Consider the following 16,870-nt stretch of genomic DNA (forward strand, 5'->3'; position numbering starts at 1 on the left):
AGATTTCCAGGAAAATCAGGAGGCCAAGAAAACCCTGTTGTTATATATAACTTATAATGGTTTAATTTATAATTTACACCTAGAATTAGGGCCTATGAGAGTGCGGGGCTCACTACGGCCGCATAGGTTGCAGTGGCCTAAGGCCGGCCCTGGCTCAGCTGGACAGCGCTAGAACTTAAGCCGGGGGCAGCTTAAACCAATAGCTTGTTGCCGCGTCACAGGTCTGTACGACGAGGCAAAGAGCTATTGGTCTCCACTGCCCACTGGTTGCGACGTTGCAGGTCAGTGTTGAGGCCTATCATGACGAATGCTCTCGACACAGCTCAAAGCAACAGCAATGTTTGTGCACTCTACGGCTCTTTGGGGTTTTATAGTTGAAACTCTTTTGCTGGTAATTCAAGTAATTTAGTTGGCAACAAGGATCTTTCAATATGGCGTCCGTAAAAAAATTACAATAAAGTACCATTGCATGATCTTCGAATACAAAAAAAATCTAATAAAATACTCTGAAAGACACAAAGATAAAGGCACATTCCTCGTCCCATATGCTAGTACAAATTTGTACAAATTCTCCTTCTTCCCTAGTGCTATTAGAGCATGGAATGGGTTGCCTGAGCTAGCCAGGAAAACCAGTGACTTGGCAGAATTTAAGTCATTGGTTAATATGCATGACTGAATGCATGACTCGTAGGACGTAACCATCTTCTTTTTTGAAGTAACGTCTGTATTATATAAGATAAGATAAGAAGACCTTGCGAACGCTAGGGCAGAGATGATGTAAGGCTCATTCTGTTTCTGTGACCGACGGTTAACGACGGCCAACACGGCGACCAACCGCCATTACTTTCCCCAAATATCCTTTAAAAAATCCCTCTGGGTTCGGAGGCCTAACTCTTTATCCCTCATCCGCCAGTCTATTTATTTCAAAAACTCTTCCAATCTCCTATTTTTCTATCTATATAATATTACTAGACATATGTTACCCGCGACCCGCGGGTCTTTATTTGCGCATTACTTTCGATATAGTCACTGAGAGTGTTTTGTAAATAATTAAACGAAATAATAATGTAATAAGTAAAGCGAATGTGTCAATGTAAAAATAGTGTGAATGAAGCTATCAAATCAAAATAGCTAATAGGCTTAATTAAATCCATTTTTTTTTCAAATTAAAACATTTGCTTGAAGGCCTACATATATTTGATTAAAATTTGAGATGAATATACTAAATTTTGTATGTTCATGTGTATAAAGTATAAAGTAGATCTTGAGGTAGACGTAGATCTAAATCTACACTAATTTAGAGTTCTGTGCTGCGCATGCGTGAACTTTTTTTCATGAATAAATATAGGCCTATCTCAACACGGCTACGCAGCTTTAGCGAACAGCGAACGAATGTATTAGAAATGCTTTAGAAAAACAAATTTGAATGTTAATTTGATTAAAATATCAAATGAATGGACAATAATTAGTATGTTTATGTGTTAAAGCATAAAACTATGTTTGCGAAAAGAAGTTTTATCATCTTAGAGTTCAGTAAGAGTTTTAGACCTAGGCCTAGGAATAGACTCAGACCTCAGAAGAGAGATGTGTTAATGTGTAACCATTTGGTAATGTCTAATGAAAGAATGTTCGCCAGGAAATCTGTAGATATCAGGAACTAATTTATGTAAAAAATGCTTTTGGATAATCTAGTGGATTGGATTTAGATGTATGTTAAACGTAGCTAATGATCCTTTCACGTTATTTCTGTTTCGCTACGAAAATAAAATTAGTTTTGAGAAAATGGGTTTACCCGAAGTCGATACATTCTTATCTATTAAAAACGAAAAGAGCGATAGCTTTGTTAAATGAATGGGATTATAAAGTGAATAATTAAACGAAATAATGTTTAGTACGCGATTCATGAATGAATATAGATCTAGGCCTATCTCAACTCGGCTTCGCAGCTTTCGTAAACGAATGTAGCTTTAGAAAACCAAATTTGAATGTTTAATTGATCAAAATATGAAATGAATGGACTTTAATTAATATGTTTATGTGTTAAAGTATAAAACTATCTGTTCGAAGAGAAGTTTTATCATCTTAGAGTTGAATTAGAGTTTTAGATCTAGGGATGGGATTATAAAGTAAACAATTAAACGAATTAATTTTTAGTACGCGATTCATTACGGAATTGTCTAATGAAAGAATGTTCGTCAGGAAATCTGTAATCACAGATATAAGGAACTAATTAATGTAAAAAATGCTTTTGAAACACAAAATTGAAGGTTAATTTTATTATATAATGAAATCAATGGATCTTCTTTTGTCTTTTCATGTGTCAAAGTAAAAAACTATCTGCGCAAAGTGTATTTCTTAAAATTAGATCTAGGTCTAAATCCTTTCTATCTTTTCTCATGTCAACATTGTAGACATGGCCTAGATCCATAAAATACTATAGCTGTAATAGAGTCGGACAACTTTATTTTTTTTTGAGGGTCTTAAGTTTGTTTTAGGGCTACAATACATACACTACGGTCTAAGTTGGTACCCAAGGAACATTCCTGCCTAGTTTTATCAAGATTGGTCAAGCGGTTTTGATGTCTATAAGTAACATACATACATACATACCCCTCACATTCTACTTTATAATATAGATTTCTAAACATCTTTCGTAGGATGCATAATATCTCAATTACATGTCTCCATATTTTTTTTCTCTTATTTTTTAAAAATAAATTCTACTAGTCGACCGGCGGCGTGCTATTTTGCAGGGCTAACCTTAAGCCATTGCAACCTATGCGACCGCAGTGGGCCCAGTACTTTTATAGAACCCGCACTGACCGTAGGTGTATAAAGTGTTAAATTAAACCATTTTATAAAATAAAAGAGTGATCTTTCCATGGTGTCCAAACTTTTGAGCGTGCTCTGTCGCCTAGCTCCGGGGTCGGCAACCTGCGGCTCGCGAGCCACATGCGGCTCTTTGGCTGTAAAGTAGCGGCTCTTTAGTTCCATACGCAAATATTAATTATTTTAACGAAACATTTTAAAAAATAGTTCTGAAATGTTTAACTAGTATTAGGCACCGATTCTATTTCTCAGCCTCTTGTACTCGCTTTTCACCACACCCCTTCCCCGTGACACGAGTCGTCACTGTCGTCAGTCCGTTGGAAGCTCTCGACTGACTTAGTCGTTGGATGTTTTTATGTAGGTTTTAATTCTCTTTCGACGCAAGACAAATTGGCATTTTCACCACACGCTTTGGCTGTGACGTATAGTGTGGTGTTTTATGTAAATGAGTTAGAAGCGATTATCTTCTCAAAGTTAGAAGCAATCTACGAGTAACGCTAATCTGGTAGACTTTGCGGTACCACTAGAAATTGCACAATAAGGCAACCCATTTACAGATGGTATGTCAAGACTGCTTCCTGCATGCATCTGAAGAACTGCTTCGTGATTTTAAAAACAAACCATAAATCTTAAAAAAAAGATTTGACACTATTCGCTAAAACAGTGAGAGATAGAAAAGCTAAAATGTTTTCAAATGTAACATATTTTCAGGTGGAAGATATTCAGCTTTCTTCTGTCTTATCACTTGTTGTGGATGAGTCTTGCGGAATACACACAAGGTGCAATGTGCCTTTTTTGTCAGGATTATGTCTTCCCAAGCTCCAAAAGAATTACTTCTAGGATTACTACCATTCTCATGACAAACTAAAGGGAAAGATAGAGCGAACGCCGTGCAAGAATACCTTGAAGACAATAAGATCGATTTAAATAAAATCATTTCAAAAGCAACTTATGGAGCCAGAAATAGGACAAGAAAAACAAAAGGGACAACAATGATTCTTCGAAGCAAACTAAACCATGGAATTCTTAAATTTCACTACATAATACACCAAGTAGCGCTTTGTGCCCAAAACAATTCCAACCGAAATAGTTAAGGTCATAAATTTGGTAATCAAGATTGTTAACAGCATCTTGTCAAAAGCATCCTACCATCGTCAGTTTAAAGACTTTTTAAATGAAATGGAGACTTTTTTTTAAAAAAAATAAAGTGCGATGGCTTTCCAAAGGTTGCAACGTTTCGCTTTGTGCTTGAATGAAATGCATACATTCCTAAATGATAAAGGCATAAATCCCCCTGAATTAGAGAACGGAAAATAGTGGCAAAAAGTTTACTTTATGGTGGATATAACAGAGAAGTTCAATAACCAGTGACTTGGCAGAATTTAAGTCATTGGTTAATATGCATGACTAAATGCATGACGCGTAGGACGTAATCATCTTCTTTTTTGAAGTAACGTCTGTATTATATAAGATAAGTAGATAAGCTGAATCTAAAACATAGCCTATGTTTTAATAGTAGAATTGGTTTGTTTTGAAGAAAAATTTATTCTTTTTACAGAAGATATTCAGAGCGGTAAGTTCAAATGCAATTGCTCGATTTAAAAAGTAAAGCTTTGTGGGGTAGAAAATTTACAGAGTTAAAAAGCAGAGTTAAAAAGCGGAGTTAAAAAGCAGAGTTAAAAAGCAAGATGGAAGTGTTGGAGGTCCAGAAATGTATGTACGTAACGCAACAAAAATGGACAGCTTTAAAAGAAATGCCGCGAGTTGATTCTGTGCATGGAATAATCTTCCAGATTTCTATAAAGTGTGGTGAAGAAGTTGGCGTTTGGAATGCTGACTATCTTTGGATCGACATATTCGTGTGAGCAAGCATTCTCTTGCAGGAATATAATTAAAAGAAAAGTATGAAGCCAAATAATAAATGAAAATTTAGAGTCGTGTTTCAAACTAAAAACAAGTTATTAGCTAAATTCATCCAATTTTTCTAAAACCTTTGCTAAGCCATCGCTCCCATTGCATTTATTTGCTCAATTGTTTGTTATTGAAGAATAAATAGATTGTATGAGTACTATTTATAGTTGGCAGGCGAGAAAAAACTTTTGTGGCTCTTTAAAAACTTTTATATTTTGTAAATTGTATTTTTTGGCTCTTCCGACTCATAAGGTTGCCGACCCCTGGCCTAGCTAGATAGTAACTACAGAGTAGATTACTCCACCCCCCCTTTTTTTTTTTTATAACGTGAGGTAGAAATAAAAAAAAAAAAGAATGATATTGCAACGGTCCTCCCCTGCTAGGTTGTGACTACGTGTTCTCCCGACACCCTCTTGTTTTCTCGTGGATATCCGCAGAGTGATCTTTCATTTACTCCTTACTACTCGTTTAAACTGTTGAGGGAAGATGAGAATTATATATATAGATTATTAAATTCTCTAGTTTTAAGAAAGTGTTATCAAAGGGAAGATAACTGTAATTAACTTTTAGTACTAAAGTCCTCCACAATAAGAACCTAATTAGCTATTAGTTGTAATTTTCCTGTAATTTCTCTTTCTCTCGCTCTCTCTCTCTCTCTCTCTCTCGCTCCTTTTTTTCTCTCTCTCACACACTCTCTCTATTCCCTTTTTTTCTCTTTCTGTTTCTTTCTCTCTTCCTATTTCTTTCTATGACTCTTTCTCTTTCTTCCTCTCTCTTTTTTTTCTCTCTCTCTTTCTGTATCTTTCTCTTTCTTGTTTTCTCTTTTTCTCTCTCTTTCTATTTTTCTTTTTATTTCTCTCTCTCTATCTTTCTCGCTCTCTTTTTTTATTTCTCTTTCTGTCTCTTTCTCTCTGTCTCTATTTCTCTATTTCTCTCCGTTTCTCTCTCTTTCTCTATATTTTTCTTTTTCTTTCTTTCTATGTCTCTTTCTCTCTCTCTCTTTCTCTTTCTCTGTTTCTCTCTCTCTTTCTCTTCCTCTCTCTCTTTTTCTCTCTCAAGTACAACCACACACATACACAGATGTTTCTCCCAGTAAGAACTTCATTACGTCTAATTACATACCTTGTGTAGGAAACATTTAACTTCAAACCCAAACCGTTTACCAAACAGCGTCAGTTTCAACTCGATTCTTTTAAAACAGACCACACGAAATAAGCACTCACACACGATTGTTGCTGACCACCCTGAAGTGCCCCACTATTTCCTCATTTCACTTGTCCCTCCCATTGGGTCAGATAAGATGGACGTCCGCGTCAAGTGAGCGACCCCCCCGAGGGCAGTGCTACAGACAAATGATTTGCATGGTCCAGAACAAACGGCCAAAACCACAAGAATTTAAACAGTCGTGACGTCATGTTTTTGGGGGAGAGGCGACCTCTCGACTGAAAATCAAATTAACCCGAAGTGCTACTTGTACCGCGTGGAGCATTAGCTCTTGGCTCACGCCTGGGTGTGAAAGGGTTAACGTGAAATTGTTGTCATGAACCAGGCCAGTCAATCAAAACATTTTTTTCGGATGACATGGGTTAATCAGTTTAATAACAATTTTACTGCCAATGAATGTCAGAATACATTCGACCTGAAATTTATTGCGTTTCAAACAAAAAGTGAATTAAAAAATAAGCATTATCTTTTCCACTAGTATTTAGCTGTAAGTATACACAAACAGGACGATGACGCGGAAAGCAGTGGCGTAGCTAGGTTGGGGTGAGGAGGGGGGGAGAATTTGAAAATCCCCCCGGCCCCCAAAATGAGTGTTTTTTACATTAAAAATTAAATATTACGCAAAATGCAGGAGGCCCCCAAAGAGTTCAAGCCCCGCGGTTCCCAAACGATGGAAAATTCCTAGCTACGCCCCTGGCGGAAAGGTAAAGCATATGATAAGATGCTAGCTGAAGCGAATATTTTGAAAATGTGGAGCATTTCTCTTCGCTCAGTAATGCACTGTTATCGTTCCTTTTTGCCCTGAAAACTAAATATTTGGCATTGCGTTCTTTGACAGCCGGCTGTTAGCGGCATATCTTGGCAGGTGTCAGAATCAGAGTAGTTTGAGAGGCCTTAATTACCGACACGAAATGCACAGTCCACAGCAGCACTTGAAAAGTTTAAGACAAATTTAAAAAAAGCAAAGCATTGACACGAAATATCCGACTGATTCACTCATTGGTGATCGCGACTTTCTTGTACGCTTGTGAATCTTGGAATCTTAACTGCAGAACTAAGAGGAGGATCCTGGCCATGGAATTAGAGGTGTTTTAGAGGCAGTCAGATATCACAAAGACCTCGTCACAATTAAGGTAATAAAAATAATAGGATCACACTGGCGATAGGGCCCCACGATGACCAGTGTAAAAGCAGAAATGTTATTGGGTATGAGCCGCAAATGTTTCGAAAGGTTTTATTGCCGGAAGTGGCTATGGAGCACTTCAATACCTACAAAATGGCTTCTAACGGCATGCGTTTCAAATAGTCATACAATTCGTTCCTCGCCTTCATCTGTGGTTCAGACAATGGATCCGACGGATCTAATATCACTATAGGAAGAAAGGGCGAAGGAGCGTAACTGGCACCTTAACAAGTAAACTTCGGGCAGGAGGGGCTCGTTACATTTGGCTTGCTACCCACTACCTAGCAGCTATACCCAGATTAGTGGATGGCTTCTGGAGTCAACCCTGGGAGAAAATCAGGAGCTGGCGAGCCATAGGCAGCTTGCAGCACAGAGTGCTACACCCAGGCCGACACTGCGATAACACAGACCGTAGGAGGCCATAGATAAGTTATAATATAATACCAGACAAATGATCTTATTTAACATAAGGTGTATATAAATATATTTAAAAAATTCAAATTCCAAATTTGCTGTCACCATTTAGTATCCCCATGTTTCTCCTACCAACTCTGCCGTCTTCAAACTTCGCGGTTCTAAAAATAATGAGTTGAATAGTGCAATGATTTTAAATAGCGCAATGAGTTGAATAGTGCAATGAGTTGAATAGCGCAATAAGTTGAATAGCGCAATGAGTTGAATAGTGCAATAAGTTGAATAGTGCAATAAGTTGAATAGTGCAATGAGTTGAATAGCGCAATGAGTTGAATAGCGCTATGATTTCCATAGCGCAATGAGTTGAATAGTGCAATGAGTTGAATAGCGCAATGAGTTGAATAGCGCAATGAGTTGAATAGTGCAATGAGTTGAATAGCGCAATGAGTTGAATAGCGCAATGAGTTGAATAGTGCAATGTATTCCATAGCGCAATGAGTTTAATAGTGCAATGAGTTGAATAGCGCAATGAGTTGAATAGCGCAATGAGTTAAATAGTGCAATGGGTTGAATAGCGCAATGAGTTGAATAGCGCAATGAGTTGAATAGTGCAATGATTTCCATAGCGCAATGATTTTAAATAGCGCAATGATTTTCATAGCGCAATGAGTTGAATAGCGCAATGAGTTGAATAGTGCAATGAGTTGAATAGCACAATGAGATGAATAGCGCAATGAGTTGAACAGCGCAATGATTTCCATAGCGCAATGATTTTAAATAGCGCAATGATTTCCATAGCGCAATGAGTTGAATAGCGCAATGATTTCCATAGCGCAATGAGTTGAATAGTGCAATGAGTTGAATAGCGCAATGAGTTCAATAGCGCAATGAGTTGAATAGTGCAATGATTTCCATAGTGCAATGAGTTGAATAGCGCAATGAGTTGAATAGCACAATGAGTTAAATAGTGAAATGATTTTAAATAGCGCAATGATTTTAAATAGCGCAATGATTTCCATAGCGCAATGAGTTGAATAGCGCAATGATTTTCATAGCGCAATGAGTTGAATAGTGCAATGATTTCCATAGCGCAATGGGTTAAATAGTGCAATGATTTAAATAGCGCAATGAGTTGAATAGTGCAATGAGTTGAATAGCACAATGAGATAAATAGCGCAATGAGTTTAACAGCGCAATGATTTCCATAGCGCAATGATTTTAAATAGCGCAATGATTTCCATAGCGCAATGAGTTGAATAGCGCAATGATTTCCATAGCGCAATGAGTTGAATAGTGCAATGAGTTGAATAGCGCAATGAGTTGAATAGCGCAATGAGTTGAATAGTGCAATGATTTCCATAGTGCAATGAGTTGAATAGCGCAATGAGTTGAATAGCACAATGAGTTAAATAGTGAAATGATTTTAAATAGCGCAATGATTATAAATTGCGCAATGATTTCCATAGCGCAATGAGTTGAATAGCGCAATGATTTTCATAGCGCAATGAGTTGAATAGTGCAATGATTTCCATAGCGCAATGGGTTAAATAGTGCAATGATTTAAATAGCGCAATGAGTTGAATAGTGCAATGATTTAAATAGCGCAATGAGTTGAATAGTGCAATGATTTCCATAGCGCAATGATTTTCATAGCGCAATGAGTTGAATAGTGCAATGAGTTGAATAGTGCAATGATTTCCATAGCGCAATGATTTCCATAGCGCAATGGGTTAAATAGTGCAATGATTTAAATAGCGCAATGAGTTAAATAGTGCAATGATTTCCATAGCGCAATGAGTTAAATAGTGCAATGATTTAAATAGCGCAATGAGTTAAATAGTGAAATTATTTAAATAGCGCAATGAGTTGAATAGTGCAATGATTTCCATAGCGCAATGGGTTAAATAGTGCAATGATTTAAATATCGCAATGAGTTAAATAGTGAAATGATTTAAATAGCGCAATGAGTTAAATAGTGAAATGATTTAAATAGCGCAATGAGTTAAATAGTGCAATGATTTCCATAGCGCAATGAGTTAAATAGTGCAATGATTTCCATAGCGCAATGGGTTAAATAGTGAAATGATTTAAATAGCGCAATGAGTTGAATAGTGCAATGATTTCCAAAGCGCAATGGGTTAAATAGTGAAATGATTTCAATAGCGCAATGAGTTAAAAAGTGCAATGATTTCCATAGCGCAATGAGTTAAATAGTGCAATGATTTAAATAGCGCAATGAGTTAAATAGTGCAATGATTTAAATAGCGCAATGAGTTAAATAGTGAAATGATTTCCATAGCGCAATGGGTTAAATAGTGCAATGATTTCCATAGCGCAATGGGTTAAATAGTGAAATGATTTAAACAGCGCAATGAGTTAAATAGTGCAATGATTTCCATAGCGCAATGAGTTAAATAGTGAAATGATTTAAATAGCGCAATGAGTTAAATAGTGCAATGATTTCCATAGCGCAATGAGTTGAATAGCGCAATGATTTCCATAGCGCAATGAGTTGAATAGTGCAATGAGTTGAATAGCGCAATGAGTTGAATAGCGCAATGAGTTGAATAGTGCAATGATTTCCATAGTGCAATGAGTTGAATAGCGCAATGAGTTGAATAGCACAATGAGTTACATAGTGAAATGATTTTAAATAGCGCAATGATTATAAATAGCGCAATGATTTCCATAGCGCAATGAGTTGAATAGCGCAATGATTTTTATAGCGCAATGAGTTGAATAGTGCAATGATTTCCATAGCGCAATGGGTTAAATAGTGCAATGATTTAAATAGCGCAATGAGTTGAATAGTGCAATGATTTAAATAGCGCAATGAGTTGAATAGTGCAATGATTTCCATAGCGCAATGATTTCCATAGCGCAATGGGTTAAATAGTGCAATGATTTAAATAGCGCATTGAGTTAAATAGTGCAATGATTTCCATAGCGCAATGAGTTAAATAGTGCAATGATTTAAATAGCGCAATGAGTTAAATAGTGAAATTATTTAAATAGCGGAATGAGTTGAATAGTGCAATGATTTCCATAGCGCAATGGGTTAAATAGTGCAATGATTTAAATATCGCAATGAGTTAAATAGTGAAATGATTTAAATAGCGCAATGAGTTAAATATTGAAATGATTTAAATAGCGCAATGAGTTAAATAGTGCAATGATTTCCATAGCGCAATGAGTTAAATAGTGCAATGATTTAAATAGCGCAATGAGTTAAATAGTGAAATGATTTAAATAGCGCAATGAGTTGAATAGTGCAATGATTTCCATAGCGCAATGGGTTAAATAGTGAAATGATTTCAATAGCGCAATGAGTTAAATAGTGCAATGATTTCCATAGCGCAATGAGTTAAATAGTGCAATGATTTAAATAGCGCAATGAGTTAAATAGTGCAATGATTTAAATAGCGCAATGAGTTAAATAGTGAAATGATTTCCATAGCGCAATGGGTTAAATAGTGCAATGATTTCCATAGCGCAATGGGTTAAATAGTGAAATTATTTAAATAGCGCAATGAGTTAAATAGTCCAATGATTTCCATAGCGCAATGAGTTAAATAGTGAAATGATTTAAATAGCGCAATGAGTTAAATAGTGCAATGATTTCCATAGCGCAATGAGTTGAATAGTGCAATGAGTTGAATAGCGCAATGATTTTCATAGCGCAATGAGTTGAATAGTGCAATGATTTCCATAGTGCAATGAGTTGAATAGCGCAATGAGTTGAATAGCACAATGAGTTAAATAGTGAAATGATTTTAAATAGCGCAATGATTATAAATAGCGCAATGATTTCCATAGCGCAATGAGTTGAATAGCGCAATGATTTTCATAGCGCAATGAGTTGAATAGTGCAATGATTTCCATAGCGCAATGGGTTAAATAGTGCAATGATTTAAATAGCGCAATGAGTTGAATAGTGCAATGATTTCCATAGCGCAATGATTTTCATAGCGCAATGAGTTGAATAGTGCAATGAGTTGAATAGTGCAATGATTTCCATAGCGCAATGATTTCCATAGCGCAATGGGTTAAATAGTGCAATGATTTAAATAGCGCAATGAGTTAAATAGTGCAATGATTTCCATAGCGCAATGAGTTAAATAGTGCAATGATTTAAATAGCGCAATGAGTTAAATAGTGAAATGATTTAAATAGCGCAATGAGTTGAATAGTGCAATGATTTCCATAGCGCAATGGGTTAAATAGTGCAATGATTTAAATATCGCAATGAGTTAAATAGTGAAATGATTTAAATAGCGCAATGAGTTAAATAGTGAAATGATTTAAATAGCGCAATGAGTTAATTAGTGCAATGATTTCCATAGCGCAATGAGTTAAATAGTGCAATGATTTAAATAGCGCAATGAGTTAAATAGTGAAATGATTTAAATAGCGCAATGAGTTGAATAGTGCAATGATTTCCATAGCGCAATGGGTTAAATAGTGAAATGATTTCAATAGCGCAATGAGTTAAATAGTGCAATGATTTCCATAGCGCAATGAGTTAAATAGTGCAATGATTTAAATAGCGCAATGAGTTAAATAGTGAAATGATTTCCATAGCGCAATGGGTTAAATAGTGCAATGATTTCCATAGCGCAATGGGTTAAATAGTGAAATGATTTAAATAGCGCAATGAGTTAAATAGTGCAATGATTTCCATAGCGCAATGAGTTAAATAGTGAAATGATTTAAATAGCGCAATGAGTTAAATAGTGCAATGATTTCCATAGCGCAATGAGTTGAATAGTGCAGTGATTTAAATAGTGCAATGAGTTGAATAGCGTAATGAGTTGAATAGCGCAATGAGTTGAATAGCGCAATGAGTTGAATAGCGCAATGAGTTGAATATCGCAATGAGTTGCATAGCGCAATGAGTTGAATAGCGCAATGAGTTGAATAGTGCAATGAGTTAAATAGCTCAATGACTTCGTTCCTGTGAGAACCCATGAACACACCCCATACATGTCAGAGAAATAGTGCCATCTAGCGAGCTTTATTAGTGTTATTATTTGCCAGCAAAATGTCAGCATAAATTGGTTTCTGCAGATTGAGATAATGATGGTAAACCAAGGCATAATTTAATGCTCGACAGAAGACAAACAAATCAATGAACAGCTTTCAGAGTCAGTCACAGACGCAGAGCAAAAGGCAACCCATTTTTATTTTACCATTCACTGGAGATAAGTAAAAATATATTTTAAAAAAAAAACATGGGCGTAGCCAGATAAGGTGGAAAATTGTTTAATTCGATGCAAATTACTTTTTAAAAAAATGAATTTATGGCATCTAGTTTTGACATCTAGAATCTACAAGCTTGCAAGTGATTTCGAAAAGAAAATAAAGTCATAAAATTTATTTTATTGATTGGTTTCTGCATTGAATTATTGTAAATGAGAATCTTTTGTTGATGTTTATAATAAGAAATAGTGAATGAAAACGAGGAGATGGTAATGAACAAACACACACACACACACACACACACACACACATCGTGGTCCTTTTCCATTTCTTCTCTACTTTCACACTAGAGCAAACATTGTGTTCACACCATAGACATTCATAAATATAGACTGGCCGAAGGAAGTAACTTCATGTAACTTGAAAACATGTATATCTATTGTATTCGGATTTCAGAATTATGAAAAATTGCACGATCTTCAATCTTAGAGATTAAACAAAACACTAGTGAAAATATTGTAATACTTATATAGGTGTGTGGCTGAAATAGATATGAATACTTAACTTTTATACTGCTCATAAAAGCTGTATAATAAAGTACACAAAATTGCAAGTCACAAATGTTCGTTTCATAAAACTCTTTAATATCGGCCAGTCTATATTTATCTATAAAACATCCTGTCTAGGACAGTGCACACAATGATGCGCACCCCCTTGCAAGGCAAGGAAGCGTATTCTGGCAGCAATACCATACTCTAATGTAGACAAGTGTGTTAGTGTGTGTGGAACGCTGTGAGAGAAGGAGTGAGTGTGTGAGAGAGAGAGAGAGAGAGAGAGAGAGAGCAAGAAAAGAGAATGGATATATATTATGTGCTATAGATGTAATAACAAAAATGTATATGTGTGTGTCCTTCTTGAGTTCATACGTGAGTGTAGCATGAAAGACTGTACATTAGGTTTAAGGTTTAATGGTATCACCCACGAAGCAGTTTCCCTCTCTCTCTGTCTCTCATCTGGAAACACACACACACACACACACACGTTGACCACAGAAACATACATTTTTTATATCAATGTTGTTGTATATGAGCTGTGAGGTAGACAGCTAATCCTATCTCTGTTGTAATCCCTGACGACACAGATATGAATTATAGTTTGAAAGTATTTTTTTTTACCGAGCTCGTTTCAAGTCGTCCGCCTGTCTGGTCAAAATCTTTTACACGTTATTTCTCCCATTTCCCATTTATGGATCAAGTTGAAACTTTGCGCAATTATTCATTTGTTGATGACGACACACGAATCTATTTAAAAAACAAATTAGATAATCAATCAGTTAGGACATGAAGTACAGTCTATATCAATCAGTCATGGCATGAAGTACAGTCTATATCAATCAGTTAGGACATGAAGTACAGTCTATATCAATCAGTTAGGACATGAAGTACAGTCTATATCAATCAGTCATGGCATGAAGTACAGTCTATATCAATCAGTCATGGCATGAAGTAAAGTCTATATCAATCAGTTAGGACATGAAGTAAAGTCTACATCAATCAGTTAGGACATGAAGTAAAGTCTACATCAATCAGTCATGGCATGAAGTACAGTCTACATCAATCAGTTAGGACATGAAGTAAAGTCTACATCAATCAGTTAGGACATGAAGTAAAGTCTACATCAATCAGTTAGGACATGAAGTAAAGTCTATATCAATCAGTTAGGACATGAAGTAAAGTCTACATCAATCAGTCATGGCATGAAGTACAGTCTACATCAATCAGTTAGGACATGAAGTAAAGTCTACATCAATCAGTTAGGACATGAAGTAAAGTCTACATCAATCAGTTAGGACATGAAGTAAAGTCTACATCAATCAGTTAGGACATGAAGTAAAGTCTACATCAATCAGTTAGGACATGAAGTAAAGTCTATATCAATCAGTTAGGACATGAAGTAAAGTCTACATCAATCAGTTATGGCATGAAGTAAAGTCTACATCAATCAGTCATGGCATGAAGTAAAGTCTACATCAATCAGTTATGGCATGAAGTACAGTCTATATCAATCAGTTAGGACATGAAGTACAGTCTATATCAATCAGTCATGGCATGAAGTACAGTCTATATCAATCAGTTAGGACATGAAGTACAGTCTATATCAATCAGTCATGGCATGAAGTACAGTCTATATCAATCAGTCATGGCATGAAGTAAAGTCTATATCAATCAGTCATGACATGAAGTACAGTCTACATCAATCAGTTATGGCATGAAGTACAGTCTATATCAATCAGTTAGGACATGAAGTACAGTCTACATCAATCAGTTAGGACATGAAGTACAGTCTACATCAATCAGTCATGGCATGAAGTAAAGTCTATATCAATCAGTCATGGCATGAAGTACAGTCTATATCAATCAGTCATGGCATGAAGTAAAGTCTATATCAATCAGTTAGGACATGAAGTACAGTCTACATCAATCAGTTATGGCATGAAGTACAGTCTATATCAATCAGTTAGGACATGAAGTACAGTCTACATCAATCAGTTAGGACATGAAGTACAGTCTACATCAATCAGTCATGGCATGAAGTACAGTCTATATCAATCAGTTAGGACATGAAGTACAGTCTACATCAATCAGTTAGGACATGAAGTACAGTCTACATCAATCAGTCATGGCATGAAATACAGTCTATATCAATCAGTTAGGACATGAAGTACAGTCTACATCAATCAGTTAGGACATGAAGTACAGTCTACATCAATCAGTTATGGCATGAAGTACAGTCTATATCAATCAGTTAGGACATGAAGTACAGTCTACATCAATCAGTTATGGCATGAAGTACAGTCTATATCAATCAGTCATGGCATGAAGTACAGTCTATATCAATCAGTCATGGCATGAAGTACAGTCTATATCAATCAGTTAGGACATGAAGTACAGTCTATATCAATCAGTCATGGCATGAAGTACAGTCTATATCAATCAGTCATGGCATGAAGTACAGTCTATATCAATCAGTTAGGACATGAAGTACAGTCTACATCAATCAGTTATGGCATGAAGTACAGTCTATATCAATCAGTTAGGACATGAAGTACAGTCTACATCAATCAGTTATGGCATGAAGTACAGTCTATATCAATCAGTCATGGCATGAAGTACAGTCTATATCAATCAGTCATGGCATGAAGTACAGTCTATATCAATCAGTTAGGACATGAAGTACAGTCTACATCAATCAGTCATGGCATGAAGTACAGTCTATATCAATCAGTTAGGACATGAAGTACAGTCTACATCAATCAGTTAGGACATGAAGTACAGTCTATATCAATCAGTTAGGACATGAAGTACAGTCTATATCAATCAGTCATGGCATGAAGTACAGTCTACATCAATCAGTTAGGACATGAAGTACAGTCTATATCAATCAGTCATGGCATGAAGTACAGTCTACATCAATCAGTCATGGCATGAAGTACAGTCTATATCAATCAGTTAGGACATGAAGTACAGTCTATATCAATCAGTCATGGCATGAAGTACAGTCTAAGTTTTAAAATTTGAGGTTTAAAAAAAAAATCGTAAAGTGGGACTCCGTGGTACTAAGTACACTTTAACTTGGATTGGCTACCTATAAAGGGGACTCGAGATTCGACACCTACCTAAAGGCAGCACGGAAAACCTTCTCCCAAATATTCTCCCCCCCCCCCCCCCCCACTGGTCCACAAATGAGATTGGACCAAAGCGCTCTGAGCATGCTATAAGCATGAAAGTAGCGCTAAATAAAAAGTTCTAATTTATTATTATTTAATTGTGCGTATCTTTTCTTTCAAAAAAAAAAAAAAAGATTGCTAGCATACCATTGGATTTTGGATGATCACGTTTAACTTCGAAACAATGCCAAGACGTATTCATGATCTATTTCAGTGATGCCCCACCTAACTCGACCAGCGGGCCATTTTTATTTCCAACACTCGTCTCGCGTGCCACATGAGCGAAAAGTTACAAAAAACGAAATAAAATTGTTATGAAACTATTTTGGTAGAAACTAGTGGATTTAAAAATTAATGAATAAGTTACTTACAATTATATTTTT

This window comes from Biomphalaria glabrata, chromosome 12 (assembly GCF_947242115.1).
Source record: "Biomphalaria glabrata chromosome 12, xgBioGlab47.1, whole genome shotgun sequence".
NCBI lineage: Eukaryota > Metazoa > Mollusca > Gastropoda > Planorbidae > Biomphalaria > Biomphalaria glabrata.